Source organism: Canis lupus, chromosome 3 (genome assembly GCF_048164855.1).
Source record: "Canis lupus baileyi chromosome 3, mCanLup2.hap1, whole genome shotgun sequence".
NCBI lineage: Eukaryota > Metazoa > Chordata > Mammalia > Carnivora > Canidae > Canis > Canis lupus.
This window is the reverse complement of record NC_132840.1, coordinates 70,304,151-70,321,773: the sequence shown is the minus strand read 5'-3', so window position 1 is coordinate 70,321,773 and position 17,623 is coordinate 70,304,151. Positions and strand designations below refer to the sequence as shown.

Genomic DNA, 17,623 nt, shown 5'->3' with positions numbered 1-17,623 from the left:
CCTAATTCCAAAAGATATATGCACTCCTATGTTTATTGAAGCATTATTTACATGAGCCAAGATATGGAGCAACCTAAATGTCTACGGATGCGTGGGTAAAGAACATATGATATACATACATATAAGAATATTACTTAGTCATGAAAAAGAATGAAATCTTGCCATTTGCATCAACATTAATGGAACTAGAGGGTACTATGTTAAATGAATTAAGCCAAACAGAGAAAGATAAATACAATATGATTTCACTTATATGTTGAATCTAAAAAATAAACAAATGAATAAACTATTTTCCGCCAGATATCATGGAGATAGCAGAGTAGGGATAAGTGAAATAGATAAAGGAGATTAAGAAGTACAACTTTCCAGTTATAAGTCATGGGAATGAAAAGTAGAGCATAGGGAATATGGTCAATAGTATTGTAATAACTTCATATGTTGACACATGATTACACTGATCATGGTGAACATTTCATAACGTATAGAATGGGAAAATCACTATGCCATATTCCTGACAGTAATATAATATTGTATGTCAATTACAATTAAAAATAATTTTTACTTTAAAAATATATTTACATGTCATTCAAAATTGTCAGAGTATAAATAATATGACAATAGGTAAATAAGCATTCAAATTCATAGTAAGTAAAATGACTTGCTTCATTTCATTATATCATATACCTTGTAATTTCAGTTTTGGTCTCGTCTAAACTTACCTATCTTCTTCCATCACTGGAATACCTCCATGAAGTCCTCATACCCTAAAATATCACTGAGTCTCTTAAAGCCACCAATAGAGACTGAGCAAAGAATATAGGGAATCATGGAGAAACTAAACCAGCTAATCCCACCCTGATCTTTCATCTGAACACTGCCACCACTGCCACACACAGCACAGCCACCATCCTCTAGCCTCGAGACACCTACTGCAGGGGGAGATGACCTAGACATCCTACTGGAGGAGAGGGAACACTTGAGACACAGGAAGGCAATGAGGTGGTATTTCCTGAGGGCTGGGATGTCCTCCCCATGTCTAAAAACAGGTACTTCAGGAAAGGTGATAGACTTCAACAATGGCACCCACCTGGTCAGCTTCACTCTGTTCTGGGAGGGCCAGGTCTCTATTCTCCTGATGACTCACCCCAGTGAAGGAGTATCTGCTCTCTGGAGGGCAAGGAATCAAGGCCATGATGGTTATTTCCAAAGGTGAATTTGTTAGTGGCACCACCGATGTTTGCTGAATGTGGCCTGACCCCAAACTCAAGTGCTGAGCTGTGTAAGACCTCAGCATACACCCTTGAGAGGCTCTGATTCACATGACTACCCAGAATTGATAAATTCTTATCTTATTGTCAAGGATTAAAGCCTTTTTTCACACATAAATATACTTTTAAACACCCTGAGAAGTCCCCATGGGCAGAGCTACATTGCCCATCTCAATTAACATTGAACATGACCCTTTCAGATGCCTCTTCTACTCAAGGTCTGGTCAGACATGTGGTGAGCTCGTGAGATCCCTTTTTTATGACTCCCACTGCCAAGACTGGCATTCTCACCAAAATATTCAATAAAAGAGGGTTGCCTGAAGTGGAACTCTGTATTATATGTACTATACTTTCCCATGATGACCAGTATTGCATGTCTTTTACGGTAGACCTAGGTTTTACAAAATATATTCAGTGTAAAAGTATTTTGATAGGTGTTGAAAATGTTACACCAAAAAAGGATTCTTTGATAAAATAAAAAACATCTATATGCCTTCATTCCCCATATCCTCTTATGTAGATTCCACCTCTCAAATATCTTTTGCATTCATCCATTTGTCTCCATACCTATGCTGTTGAGTTGAGATCATCATCAGTTCATCTAGATTACTTGTCGCACCTTTCCTTCCACCAATCCTCCCTCTCTAATCCACTGTCCACACTGCATCCTGAGTAATATTTCCAAAATGCCAACTCCTACTGGTCATGTCCAGTTGATCTCAAGATCAGATACTCCTCAGCATGTGCTGCTCAGGTTGAAGGAGTCCATACTCACCAAGTTGTCATGTAGTGATTGTTAAAAGCCCTTGGCTAACAGGCCTTCACAAACTGGGGTATAAGCATGTTTCTCTTATCAATCATGGCTGCATCAATTCCATATCCTTCTTCTCTTGCTCATAAACAGATGCTCACTCCTTGGTCTATCAGTTCTCCATTAAGCTGGAAAACTTCATTGTTTAGAATGAACTATCAGAGTCTCTTCATGAGCCATTTTGCAAATGGCAACTATGTACCACCACAAATCCAGAACACGTGGGCCAAGCCCTGAGACAACCTATCAGTTCCAAATTCTTTTGCTCCTTTGCTAACTTTCTTTAAAGAGTTTCAGGAGCTCAGTCTATTTCCTTTTTCCTTTCCATTCTGCTACTATCTATTTTGATCCTGAGGATTTACTTTCCGTACACTTGATTTCAGAATGGAATGCTAGCTTCTTCCCTTAGGCTTTCAAAAATATATGCTGAGGAAGTAAAGTATGGACAGCAAACATGGAAAAATAACATGCATTCCAGATTTCATGTAGTCATCCAAGTGTTGATCTGTAGTCCCTGACTCCCTTCTGAAATAAGTTCAGCTGGGTTTCTGTTCTTTCTCTCTGATCTCTGATGATGCAACTCATTAATTCTTTTCCTATCCACTAACCATTCTTATATAGAAAGTCACAGTAAAGGTCACAATTTGATCTCTTCCTTTTTCTGAATTGAACCTTAAGAGGCATCCACAGAAGAAAATTAAGTACCACTTGTATTTATTGTACCTAGCACCTGGATCCCCATTCCTCCTGTATTCTCTTTCTCCTTGCTACCACTTACATATACACAGGTTTGAAACAAAGAGTGAGTCAAGGAGAAGATAAGAGCTTTGAAGCAGGAAGAGTCAGATAGTCAGTGTTTCATCAGCTAGAGGAAAGAAATGCAATGCACCAAACTAAACACGACTTTCAGATATTAGGGAGATAGCAGTGGATCAGGCAAGTACACTACCTTCCTTGATAGAGTCTACAATCATCAGAAGGCAAGTTTCTAGGAAAAATGGAAAGTGGTAAGCATAGCAAGAAATGTAGATGTAGAAGCAGAAACTCTGTGAAAAAAAGGTGAAAAAAGGTCTGCTAAGGAGCCTGAAGTCCTTAGGTAAGGGAAATGGATTTTATTTTTTTAAGATTTTATTTATTTATTCATGAAAGACAGAGAGAGAGAGAGAGAGAGAGAGAGGCAGAGATACAGGCAGAGGGAGAAGCAGGCTCCATGCAGGATGCCTGATGTGGGACTCAATCCTGGGATTCCAGGATCACACCCTGGGCCAAACACAGGCACCAAACCACTGAGCCACCCAGGGATCTCAGTGAAATGGATTTTAAATAATGATGAATACAGTTGCATTTGCAACCAAAAAGGGTGTTCTGGCAGTTGTATCCCAATATAGGTGGGGTAAAACAGACAGCTTGGTTAGAGACTCACACAAATCCAAGAAAAATATTACATGAACTTGAATAAATGATGTGTAAACAACAAAAGAAGACAACTTGCATATTAGATAAATATTTTGAATTAAAAATTCCAGGACATACTGATTGCATGTGGCAGATGAGAAGAGCTGCCCTGGACTTCAAGTGCTCTCAGAAAGGTAGACAGTTTTCCAAAATGCTAATCCATATACAATGCCCAATGCATATAAAATTCACAATAATTTTCAGTTGTGAAAATTTTTAAATTATTTTTTACTCACAAGCAAAAGACTTGTTACCTGCATGTATGGACAGACAGCAGGCTAATTTGTTATCTTATGTTTTGAAGGTCCAATCCATGGGAGTTAAAATGGTGAAACCTCCTAAATTCATTGACATCTCCCAGTGAGGTAGTAAGTTTTCTTGTCCTGTTGTGGGTAGTTCTTAGTATGGGTCTTCCAAAAGACATTCTTATGCCGGGGGAAGTTTATCAGTATCAATCCTAGTAATCATGGATTTCCTGGAGCACAATTCTTAGCAGGTGTCTGTGATGTCAATCACCTTGGATTTTAAAGAGAGAAATCAGCTCAAGGAAATTATTTCAAACTCTTTTTATAACAGATTTTTATAGCTGTTTATCCAAAAGGGGAAAGTATTAGTATTCTACATTCATATTTAAACATGGTAGTGCTTCTCCTGGAGTTGGTGATCTGTCTGGGGCACTGTGCAAATGTCTTTGATGGTTACCCACAGCTTTTGAGTAGGAACATTTTGGTTTGGTTATCCTAATTCTCTGTTGGCATAACTTCCTAACCTTTAGTTTATGCACTAAGCAATTTTATATGGAGTTTCCATTTTATTAAATGTCTTTTAGTGGCAAATGCAAAGCCATGTTACTTATAAAAGAATAATGTTTATACTTGGCTTTAAAATAACTTTCTCTAAAGCCTGAGTTTACCAATAACATCCATTTTGAGATTTACTTCAACTAATAATTTATTGCCTAATATTTATTCATGTATTCTGCAAATGTTTATTAAGGTTCTAATAGATATGAGGCATTATGGGCAAATGGAAAGAAATAAATGTTCAGCAAGGTTGCAATCTGAAAGACATTCAACCTACCAATTCTATGAAGAAAGTAAAAAGGCAGAGGGCTTATGTTAAAGCTGATATTTGACTTAGCCCTGAAGGATAACTGTAGACAGAAAATGAGGAGAAAGAGAAAACTCATAAAGCCCATGAGTAGGATTGCCAGGTTTAGCAAATAATAATCTAGGGTTTTAAATTAGATTTGAGTAATTTCTAATTGTTTATGGATATCATATGCATGAGATAAAGGGTAAATATTGCATGGAAAATACACTAAAAATTATTCCTTATTAGAAATCATTCAAATTTAATTTGGTATCCTGTATTTTTTTTATCTGATAACTCTACTCATAAGCAAAATCACCATGAACTTTGTTCAATAGGCCAATGGAGTGAAAGTATTTAGTGCACCAGAGCAAAGGAAGAGGCTAGAAAGAAAGGAAGAAACTAAATTATGGATTCTCAAGTACCATGCTGAGAATTTTAGGGTTTATTCAGTCAGCTTTTGAAAGCTACAAAAATCAACCAAGGAAGAGAGTGATATGATCCACTTTCTGCTTTGAAATGTATTTCACGAATTTAACAAAATGTGCATGATTTATATAAAGAAATATTTAATGCTACTAAGGGATATAAAATAAAGGGCTTTTTTCTTCTATTTATATAAATGTTGGATGGGATGACTTGATGTTGAAAAGGTGTCAAAGTAGCTTAAGACAATTAAAAAAATATCATTTGCAGTTCTGTAGTTCAGTAGTCCAACATTTGTCTCATTGAGCTAAAATAAAAGTATAACAGGGCAGCATTCCTTTCTGGAGGCTCTAGAGCAGAATCTACTTCCTTGTCTTTTCCACTTCTAGAGGTGCCCTTGTTCTTCACAGCCCTCTTCTTCCATTTTCCAAAGATACAACAATAGGCCAAGTTCCCATATCACATCTTTCTGACCCACTCCTCTGCCTCCTTCTCCCACTTTTAAGGATGAATGAGATTTAGATTGGTCCCACCCAGATCATCAAGGATAATCTCCCATCTCAAAACCTATACCTTTAATCATATCTGGAAAGTCTCTTTTGCCAGGGAAGTTAACATATTCACAGGTCCCAGGGATAAGAATGCAGATATCTTTGGGGGGACATTTAGTCTCCCTGCTGTAATCTTTATACTAATTGATAAATATAATGGAATCTTAATACTATTATCAACATACTATTAAGCCCACTCTATTAAGTAAACATTAAGATTAATCATAATAAAATGTGTTATATATTTGATATAGTCTTTCAGAGCACTTAGCTTGACCCTTGGCAAAATGAATACCCTGACACATAAATATTGTACAAGATATGGTTTTCAATAATAAGCTTAAAGGCTCTCTTCTCACCAAAGCATGCCAGTACATTATTAGGATGGCTGTACGGATCTTCTAGGGTTACAGTATTCAGTCATCCAGGGTGCAATGCTATCAAACCTCACAGAAACTCAACCATGTCACACTGAAATTTTCATATAATTATAGAATTACAGAAACTCTCTTTAGCAAATCACTAGGGCTTAGCTATTCCAGGATTACCTGAAAGAATTCTTATTTCAGAATTTTCCAATTTTTCTACCATTACTATTTTTCCACTTTGTCCATAGATTACACGCATGCATATGACTATTCAGTAGATCTAGACAACAGAGACTGCAAGGTCTATGGAGGGCTAAGCATGGGGAGTAAAGCAGAGATTGGATGTGGTCTCCTACTATCCATTATCCCTTCCCTCTTTGGTAATAAAATACCATTATTTTAGCTGGGCCTACTGTCACTCAACTAAAGGCTGCAGTTGCAGCTAGTGGTGGCCATAACTAGATTTTGGCCAGGATTATGAGCAGAAGTGATATGGGAAATGTCTATGTCATGCCTTAAAAGTAAAACAACCTGCCCTCCCCTTCCTCTTGGCTAAACTTGAGATATAATGCTAAGAGATGAAAAAGTCATGTTAGACCATGAGATTAATGTCATATATTAAAAATAGCAACTTGATTGTGATGATAGTATCAAGTATATCCATATATGCTCAAATTCACCCAACTCCATACATTAAATATATATAGTTATTTGTATGTCAATTATACCTCAAAAAAGTTATAAGAAAATAATAAAGTTAAGATTATCACACCTTCTCCATAAAAAGAGTTGCAGAACAAGGCAGAAGGAACTGGAGCCCTTGAAACCATGGAACATCATATTGGTCCTGGCCTGCTCACTTTAGGACTATTATGTGAGAGATAAATAAATTTATATTTAAGTGATTATTATTTGCTTCCTATCTACTACAGAATATGATATTAGTACAGAAATGCTATGTAATAAACCTAAAATACAAGGCATTAACTTAATGGGGATTTGGGGGGGGGGGTAGGTGGATAGTGAGTGAAAAGGAAACATGACAGGTAGGAAATCTGATGATTTTCAGTACGCCACAGCAAAAATTTTGGTGCATGGCTACTTGCAATGCCTTGGAAGGCAGACATGTGCCAACAGAGCCTGTAATTCTAATGCAACTTGCAGGAAAATCTCAGAACATTAGTGTTGTCTGCCATATGTTACTTTTTATGAAATTGTACTTTAAAACATCAATTCAAGGGATGTCTGGGTGGCTCAGCAGTTGAGTGCCTGTCTCTGGCTCAGAGTGTGATCTCAGGGTCTGGGATCGAGTCCCACATTGGGCTCCCTGTGGGAATTTTGTTTTTCCCTCTGCCTATGTCTCTGCCTCTCTCGAATAAATAAATATGAAATCATTATTTAAAAAATAAATTAAATAAAATACCAATTCAAACTAGGTTATTTTATACTGTTTGAACTTTTAAAAATGTGGGCATATTTTTAAGCTAGTTTTTTAACGACAATATCCCTGTGAAAAAACATTTCATAGAAAAAAATAAGACTAATGTTTCATTAATAAAACAAAGGTAAGTAATTTGGTACAAAGACACCAACTTTTAGACCACTAATATTCAGGTTAGAGATAAAGGCCTGAGTCATCACAGAATCAGCAATGTTGACAAAACCTTAAAACTTAACTAATAACCAGATTTGGGAGAAAGTTAACAAGGAATCAAGATGACTCAAAATCTCTTAAACAAATGAGAAGTGGTTAAACAAAGCTGGTGACCAAAGAATACCAAGAGGAGACTAAGGAATTAGGAAATAGGAGTTTGAGGAAGAGAGTAAGAGATCAACAAAGGGAAGGTCAGAGAAAGAAGGTTAGATATTTAACATATGCCAATAAAATCACTTACCAGAAGTGTCTGTTACTAGAGTGAAAAAAATAGAAATGCCAAGTCAGAATGAAGGCTCCTGTCTCTAATGGTTATACATCAGAAGGAAGGTGGATTACAACATTTTGTAAGCAAATTCAGTTAAATACAATGAGATAAATGGCTATTTGAAAGGAAAATTGACTTACCTCCTGGGAGACTCTACACCGCACCAGTGGATCAAATACTTGCCCAAACTTGTAAAAAGTATGTAATTATTTTAAATTGTTTTAGAAATTGAGGTTGACATTAAAGTACTTTTAATGAGATCTCTATTCTCTCATTTTGGTTATTTTATTTTCAACTTCATTTAGATTTCTAGATTTGAGGCTTTTAATTTAAAATATGTCTTATTCCCACTTTTACAAGAACCGTTGTTTCTCTTTATAAATTCCAATAAAAACTTTACATTTTGATTGATATTTCACACATATGAACAATCTACCCTAAAGTATAGGATGTTCTAGTCAAAAATAATCTAGATGGATGAGTATTTCTTTTAACTTCTTTATTTATTCATGAGAGACACAGAGAGGCAGAGACATAGGTCAGGGGGAGAAGCAGGCTCCCTGCGAGGAGCCTGATGCGGGACTCAATTCCAGGACCCTGGGATCACGACCTGAGCCGAAGGCAGATGCTCAACCACTGAGTCACCCAGGCATCCCTAGATGGGTGAGTATTTTAAATGATAAAATATTCTTTCTAAAAATATTAATCATTGCCTCTGAGTTAAAAAAAAACTGATTTGTGTATTAGCACTAAACGTTTTTGATCTTCATAGAACTGGAATTTTTTGAGATTTTATTTGAGAAAGAGAGAGAGCATGCGTGGAGTTGGAGGACAGAGGCAGAAGGAGAAGCAAACTCCCCACTGAGCTCAGGGCCTGATCCCAGAGCCTGATCCTGAGATCATGACCTGAGCCAAAGGCAGATGCTTAGCCAACTGAGCCACTCAGGCACCCCATGCAACTGAAATTTTTAAGAAACATTTGCTTCTGAATGCAAACAGACACATTTAGGTTTGGCGGGGGGGAAAAAGTTACTCTTTTGTCAGTCTTCAGCTCTACTCTGTGATAGATGAGGGTTATATCCCTCAGGAAACTGACTGGATATCAAGTGACAAAAAAGTTGGCCATTGTCATCATACCTGGCCAGCACTTCAGGCCCTTCCTCATTGGCATTTTCATTCACTGGGCCATTGGTGCCTGAAAAACTTCTCAACAACTGTTCCTAAGAAGCCTAGCCACTAAAGTGATCTTTAAGACAGAAAACATCAGGAAGACACAGTAAGGTTTGGAAACTTCCATGATTACATTCAATATCTTACCATATGGACATTTTCAAAGATTTCAGTGTGTATTCTTGATGCCTGGGACATGACCATTGTATATGGCACTAATAGTGTCCACCCACATGATCACGTAATTGGAAATCAGATTAACATGTTCTTAAACTACCTATGCTAAAGCATGAATATACAAAATACCTAGAAACACACCTCTGCAAATAATTCTACTTGTATTGTCAGAGAAATTTTATTCTAGGGACTAAAAAATCAAAATCAAAAGAATCTGTCTGAGTAGGGAGGACATTTATGAACCAAGACAAACAACATAGGGTGCAAAGCCAAGAGAATCAGACATGAATAATGATTATGCTATCCCTGGAGGCTGCATACATGTGATAATAAATGTTCATATTCCTTAAACAAGTTTGGTTCATAATTTCTGTTACTTGTGGCTGAAAGCATCCTAACTATACTTTGTTGGGTTAAAAGAATAAACGTGATCATCATGATGTGTCATCTAACATTTTCTATAAAGGGCTAGATAGTAAATGTTTTATACTTTGCAGGCCACTCATCTCTGTTATATCTCTGCCATTGTAGGATGAAAGCAGCCATAGAAAGCATTTAAATGAATTAGTATGGCTATGTTCCAATAAAACTTTATGACACTGAAATTCAAATTTCATGTAATTTATTCTTCTTTTGATTTTCTCCCATATTTTTAAAAGTATAAAAACTATTCTTAAATTTTCAGGGAAGATGGCAGAGGAGGAAGATCCTAGGTTCACTTTGTCCCATGGCTACACCTAGAAAACACGCACATCTGTATAAAAACTCAGAAAATGACCCAAAGACTGGTAAAGCAGGCTGTCCACAGCTAGATGTAAAGGAGGCCACATCAAAGAGGGTAGGAAGGGTGGAAACACAGAAGCCAAAATTGACTCATGGGACTGTCCATGGGAGAATGGGACACCATTGGTATGTACAGGGGAGAGGAAGAGACCCCACACCAGGTACCTCAGGCATGAAGATCTATGCTAGGAAGATGAATCTCCATAACATTTGGCTTTTTTTTTAAAGGCCTAACTTTGTGAGTTCTTACAATCAGTGGGGTTAACACCTATCACTTTGAAAATAAGAAACTGAGTCCTTGCTCTTAAAGAGACAGCACAACAGTCCTTTTGAGATACAGCATAGAAGCAGCAGTTTGAAAAATGCCTAGGGTATACAGGAGGGAGATTTGTTTACTAATCTCAGAGTATGTGCTAAAGGGGTAGAGATCTTTGGGAGATTTCTCTAAGAACAAAAGAACTGGTAGATGATATTTCCTTATCCCACTTTCCAGCCTAGATATGGAGAAATCTGCCAGAACCAGCACAATTCAAACACTCTCCACCTACCCTGCTAACAGCATGCTCTATCCCCATGCTCCTCTATAGATTCACCCCCTCCAACCCAGCATCAGTGGGAGTTTTCCTGGGTACCTGCCTATCCCTCCTGCACCTTGTTGGCACCATGAACCCTGCCCCTGTGTTCTCCTGTGAACCCATCCCCTCTAATGTGCCCTTGGCAGTCTATCCAAAGCAATGCTACAAACATGGTAGTTGCAAGCAGCTCTGAAAGAAGCCTATACCACACCAAATAACTCCTGATCCAGGGAGAGGGAAATATAACCATACACACCTCTCTGACTGTGGACCCAGCAGTGGGCTGGGAGCAGACATCTGGACTGCAGATCCCACCCACCAACAAAAGCTTCTTTTAGGAGGATGACACGGAAACAACACATTGCAGTTTCATGCTATCACAGCTCTGGCAAATACCTAGTCTGACTCAACTCAAGACTAAGGCAGCCCCAGACTGGCCTACTAACAAGACTGGGACCAAACCTTGTTTGAAACAAGCAAAGAGAGCCATTGCAGATAACTTGACTAAAGGCAAATGCAGCTCAGCCACAATTGTAAGGTGTATACAACACACACAAGAGACGCCACTGAAATGCCATGTTCAAGTAAACAAGGAATGTTGCACTGCAGGGCACTACAGAACCTCTTCTTCATGAGCTGCTACTTTCAAGAGCAGGAGATGTAGCTGACTTTCCTAACACTTAGAAACAGTGAGTTAGAAAAAATAAGGATATGGCAAATATGTTCCAGATGGAAGAATAGGACAAAATTATAGCAAGAAGCTAAATGAAACAGAGATAAGCAATACACCTGATAGGGAATTTAAAGCCACGGTCATAAAGATACCCACTGGACTTGAGAAAAGAGTGGAGAATCTCAGTGAGACCTTCAACAAAGAGATAAGAAATATAAAAAGGAACCAACCAGAGATGAAAAACTTGATAGCTGAATTTAAAATACACTAGAGGTAATAAATAGTAGGCTAAAGGAAATAGATCAGATCAGTGAGCTGGGAGACAGAGTATTGGAAAGCAACCAAGTTGAACAGGAAAAGAAAAAAGAATAATAAAAAATGAGAATAGGTTAAGGGAACTCCGAAATATCATCAAGTGTAATAACATTTGCATTACAGGGATCCCAGAAGAAGAAGGAGAGAGAAGGAGGGAAATTTTATTTGAAGTAATAATAGCTCAAAATTTCCCTCAACTGGAAAAAGAAACAGACATCCACATTCAGGAAACACAGAAAGACCCCAACAAAATCAACCCAAGGAGGCCCACATCACAACACATAGTAATTAAAATGGCAAAAAGTAGTGATAAAGAGAGAATTTTTAAAGCAGCAAGAGAAGAGTTACATATAAGGGAAACCTCATGAGGTTATCAGATGATCTTTCAGCAGAACTTTGCAGGCCAGAAGGGAGTGGTGTGATACAGTCAAAGTGCTAAAAGGAAAAGACCTGCAACCAAGAGTACTCTATCCAATAAGTCTATCATTCAGAATAGAATTAGAGATAAAAAGATTCCCAAACAAAACTTAAAGGAATTCATCACCACTAAACATTACAAAATGTTAAAAGGAGATTCTTTGAGTGGAAAGAAAATACCACAAGCAGCAGTAAAAAAAAAAAAAAAAGAAAAGAAAAGAAAAGAAAAGAAAAAAGAAAAAGAAAAAGAAAAAAGAAAAGAAAAGAAAGAAAGAAAAAAGTAGGAAAGGGAAAAAATTCACAGCTATGTATGAACACAAAAGGTAGTAGATTAATCATTTATAAAACCAGTATGGAGGTTAAGACACAAAAACAGTACAATTGAAAAAAAGTCAATATAAAAGTCAATCATTGGATTCACAAAATAAATGCATGTAAGGTATAATGACATATACCTAAAAAACGGTGGAGTAAATATTCGGTGGAGTAAATATTTAGTGTTTTTAGAATGGATTCAAACATAAGTGACCATCATCCTCACACAGACTGCTATATGCACAAGATATCATCTATAAACCTAGTGGTAACCATAAATCAAGAAGCTGTAATAGATATGCAAAAAAGAAAAAGAAAAAATGTCACTAACAAAAACCATCAAACCACAAGAGAAGAGAGGAAGAGAAGAAAAAGTACAAAAACAGCCGTAAAACAAGAAAATGGCAATAAATACATGCTTAACAACAATTATTTTAAATGTAAATGGATTATATGCCCCAATGAAAAGACACAGGGTGACTTAATTAAAAAAAAAAAAAAAAAAAACAAGACTCATCTACATGCTTCCTACAAGGGCTTTGTTTCAGACCTAAAGACATATGCAGATCAGAAGTGAAAGTATGAAAAACATTTATCATACAAGTGGAAGTGAAAAGAAAGCTGGAGTAACAATACTTATATTGGACAAAATAGACTTTAAAACAAAGACTATACTAAGAAGCAAAGAAAGATACTACATCAGAACAAGCCAACAAGAAGATATAACAATTGTAAATATTTATCTATGTAACATGGGAGCACCTAAATTAACAAAGCAGCTATTAACAAGCAAAGAAACTGGTAGTAATACATTAATAGTAGGGGAATTTAACACCCCACATATATCAATGGATAGATCATCCAAACAGAAAATCAACAAGGAAACATTGGCTTTGTATGATACATTGGACCAGATGGATCTAACAATTATATTCAGAACATTCCATCCAAAAACAGCAGAATACATATTCTTTTCAAGTACACATGGAACATTCTCCAGAATAGTTCACATGTTGGCAAAAAAACAAATCTCAGCAAATCTTAAAAGACTGGAATCTTATCATGCATATATTCCAACTGCAATGGTATGAACCTAGAAATAAATTGCAAGGAAAATTCTGGAAATAATACATATACGTGGAGGTTAAATAACATGCTACTAAACAATCAATAGGTCAAAGATAAAAAATACTATTTCAAAGGAATACATGTACCCTGATGCTATAGCAGCATTATCAACAATAGCCAAATTATGGAAAAAGCCCAAATGCGTATCAACTGATGAGTGGATAAAGAAGATGTGAGGCATGTATAACTATATAACTATAACTATAACTATAACTATATAACTATATATATATATATACACACACACACACACACACCCCACATTTTCATATTTTTTATGGCTGAGTAATATCCAATATAAATTTGAATTTATATATGCCAACAAATTGGATGACCTCCAAATATATAAATATATTTATATCCAATATAAATTTGGATATTACTCAGCCATAAAAAAGCATGAAATCTTGCTCTTAGCAAGAACATGGATGAAGCTAGAGAGTATTATACTAAGTGAAATAAGTCAGTCAGAGAAAGATAAATACCATATGATTTCACTCATAATGTGGAAGTTAAGAAACAAAAAAAATGAACATAGGAAAGAAGAAAGAGAGGAAAACCAAGAAACAGACTCTGAACTATAGCAAACAAACTGATAGTTACTAAAGGGGAGGTCGGTGGAGGGGACGGGTTAAATAGGTAATGGGGATTAAGGCGGGTACTTGTGAGGAGCGCCAAATGTTGTATATACGTGTTGAATCACTAAATTCTACATCAGAAACTAATATTAACTATATGCTAACTAACTGGAATTTAAATTAAAGTGTGTAAGAAACAACTAAAAAATAAGCAAATAAAATAAAAAGGAGTTAACCAAGAAGTCAAAGAGAAAACTTAAAAATACACAGAGATAAATGAACATAAAAAGACAATGGTGCAAATCTTTGGATGCAGCAAGTTGTTCTGAGGGAATATTATAGCAATACAGGCCTACCTCAAAAAGAAAAATCTCAAAGAACCTATCCTTATACCTAAAGGAGCTAGAAAGAGAAGAAGCAAAACTAGGAAATAGTAAATATTAAAGCAGAAATAAATGAAATAGAAACAACAAAAATAGAACACATCAAAGAAACCAGGAGCTTGCTCTTTGAAAAGATAAAATTAATAAACCTGTAGCCAGACTTCTCAAAAAAGGAGTTGGAGGGGGGCAGCACTTGGGTGGCTCCGTTGTTTAAGCATCTGCCTTCAACTCGGGTCATGATCTCAGAGTCCTGGGATCAAGCTCTGGTTGGGCTTCCTGCTCAGTGGGGAGTCTGCTTCTCCCTCTTTCTCTGTCCCTCCCCCCAACTTGTGCTTCTCTCTTTCTGTCTCAAATCGATTTTTTAAAAAAAGAGAGAGACAAAGAAAAGGAAAGAGGACTCAAAATCGCAAATCAAAGAGGAGTAATAACCAACATCACAGAAATCCAAAGGATCACCAGTGATTATGAAAAACTATATGCCAACAAATTGGATGACCTAAAAGAAATAAATAATTTCTCCCATATAGCCTCCCAAAACTGAATCACAAAGAAATGGAAAACTTAAACACACCAATTATCAGCAATGAAATTGAATCAATAATCAAAAAACTCCCACCAAACAAAAGTCCAGGAACAGATAGCTTCACAGGTAAATTCTACCAAACATGTAAAGAAAAGTTAACATCTATTCTTCTCAAACTATTCCAAAAAAGAGAAGAGTAAGGAAAGCTTCCAAATTCATTCTATGAGGCTAATATTATCCCAATACTAAAACCAGATAAAGATACTACAAAAAAAAAAAAATTTACAGGCTGACATCTCTGATAAACATAGATGTAAAAATCCTCAACAAAATATTAGCAAGTCAAATCCAACAATACATTTTAAAAAATCATTCACCACAATCAAGTATGATTTATTCCTGGGTTGCAACAATGGTTCAATATGCACAAATCAATGAGATAATACAACAACAACAAAAGGATAAAGATCACATAATTGATCATCTTAATAGATGCAGAAAAAAGCATCTGACAAAATTCAACATCCTTTCATGATAAAAACCCTCAATAAAGTAGATTTAGAGAGAATATACTTCAACATAATAAAAACCATATATGAAAAACCCACAGCTAACGTCATCCTCAATAGTAAAAAACAGACCTTTTTCTCTAAAGTCAGGAATAAGATAAAGATGTCTACTTGTACCACCTTTATTCAACATAGTACTGGAAGTCCTAGCCACAGCAATCAGACAAGAAAAAGAAATAAAAGGTATCCAAACTGGTAAGGAAAGAGTAAAACTTAATCATGACAAGATACCATATATAGAAAACCCTAAAGATTCCACCAAAAAAACTAATAGGACTGATAAATGAATTCAGCAGGATCACAGGATACAAAATCAAGACACAGAAATATGTTACATTTTTATACAGTAAAAATGAAGTAGCAGAAAGAGAAATTAACAGAAACAATCCCACTTATAATTATGCCAACAAAAAAAAATCCAGAAATAAACTTAACCAAGCAGGTGAAAGACCCATACTCTGAAAACCACAGAACAATGATGAAAGAAATTGAAGAGGACACAAAACAAATGGAAAAACGTACCATACTCATGGATTGGGAGAACAAATGTTAAAATGTCTCTACTATCCAAAGCATCTACAGATTTAATGCAATCCCTAAAAAATATCAACAGCATTTTTCACAGAACTAGAACAAATAATCCTAAAATTTGTATTGGAACCAAATAAGACACCAAAGAGCCAAAGCAATCTTGAAAAATAAGAACAAAACTGGAGATATCACAATTCTAGGCTTCATAGCCATATTACAATGCTGTAGTAATCAAAACAGTAAGGTACTGGCACAAAAATAGATATACAGATCAATGGAACAGAATAGAGAGCCCAGAAATAAACCCACAATTACATGGTCAGTTAATCTATGACAAAAGAGACAAGAATATGCAATGGGGGAAAAGACAGTCTCTTCATTAAATGGTGCTGGGAAAATCAGACAGCTACATAGAAAGGAATAAAACTGGACCACTTTCTTACACCATACCCAAAAATAAACAATATGGATTAAGACTTAAATGTGAGGTTTGAAACCATAAAAATCCTAGAAGAGAGCACAAGCGAGTAATTTCTCTGACATTGGCTATAGCAACATTTTTCTAGATACGTCTCCTGAAGCAAGGGAAGCAAAAGCAAAAATAAACTATTGGATTACAACAAAACAAAAAGCTTTGGCACAGCAAAGGAAACCATCAACAAAATGAAAAGGTAGCCTACTGTATGGGAGAACTTATTTACATGATATATCCAGTAAGGGGTTAATATCCAAATGTACAGCTCAACACCAAAAAAAAAAAATTACAATTAAAAAATGGGCAGAAGATATCAACAGATTTTTCTTCAGAGAAGACATACAGATGACCAAAAGACATGTGAAAAAAATGCTTAACATCACTAATCATCAGGGAAATGCAAATCAAACCACAGTGAGATATCACCTCACACCAGTCAAAATTGGCTAAAATCAAAACCGTAAGAAACAATATGTGTTGGCAAGGATATGGAGAAAAAGGAACCACCATGTACTCTTAGTGGAAATGCAAACTTGTGTGGCCACTATGGAGGTTCCTTTAAAAATTAAAAATAGGGGTGGCCCCTGGTGGCTCAGCGGTTTAGCGGTTTAGCGCTGCCTTCAGCCCAGAGCCTGATCCTGGAGACCCAGGATTGAGTCCCACATCAGGCTCCCTGCATGAAGCCTGTTTCTCCTCTCTCTCTTTGTATCTCTCATTAATAAATAAATAAAATCTTTTAAAAAATTAAAAATAGAATTATTTTATGATCCAACATTTCCACTATGGGGTCTTTACCCAAAGAAAATGAAAACACTAATCCAAAAAGATATATGCACCCCTATATTTACTGTAGCACTATTTAAATAGCCAAGACATGGAAGCAGCCCAGGTGTCCATCCATGGATGAATACATATATATACATTGATATATATACACATATTCATATATATATTCATACACATATGAATATATCTATTACATATATATATGTAATAGAATGCCACTCAGCCATAAAGAATAATGAGATATTTGTAACAAAATGGATGGACCTAGAAGATATAATGCTAAGTAAAATAAGTCAGTGAAAGACAAAAACCACAGGATTTCACTTATTTTG

The 17,623-nt window shown here is 36.0% G+C and overlaps 1 long non-coding RNA gene and 1 pseudogene across 1 annotated transcript in view; both read left to right on the top strand.

Annotated features, from left to right (window-relative positions):
- The window catches only part of LOC140631003 (uncharacterized), a 43,393-nt gene that overhangs the window by 9,475 nt on the left and 16,295 nt on the right, over positions 1–17,623 (top strand). The gene's annotated exons all lie outside the window — the stretch shown is intronic.
- LOC140624303 (NXPE family member 1-like) lies at positions 1,022–9,349 on the top strand (annotated as a pseudogene).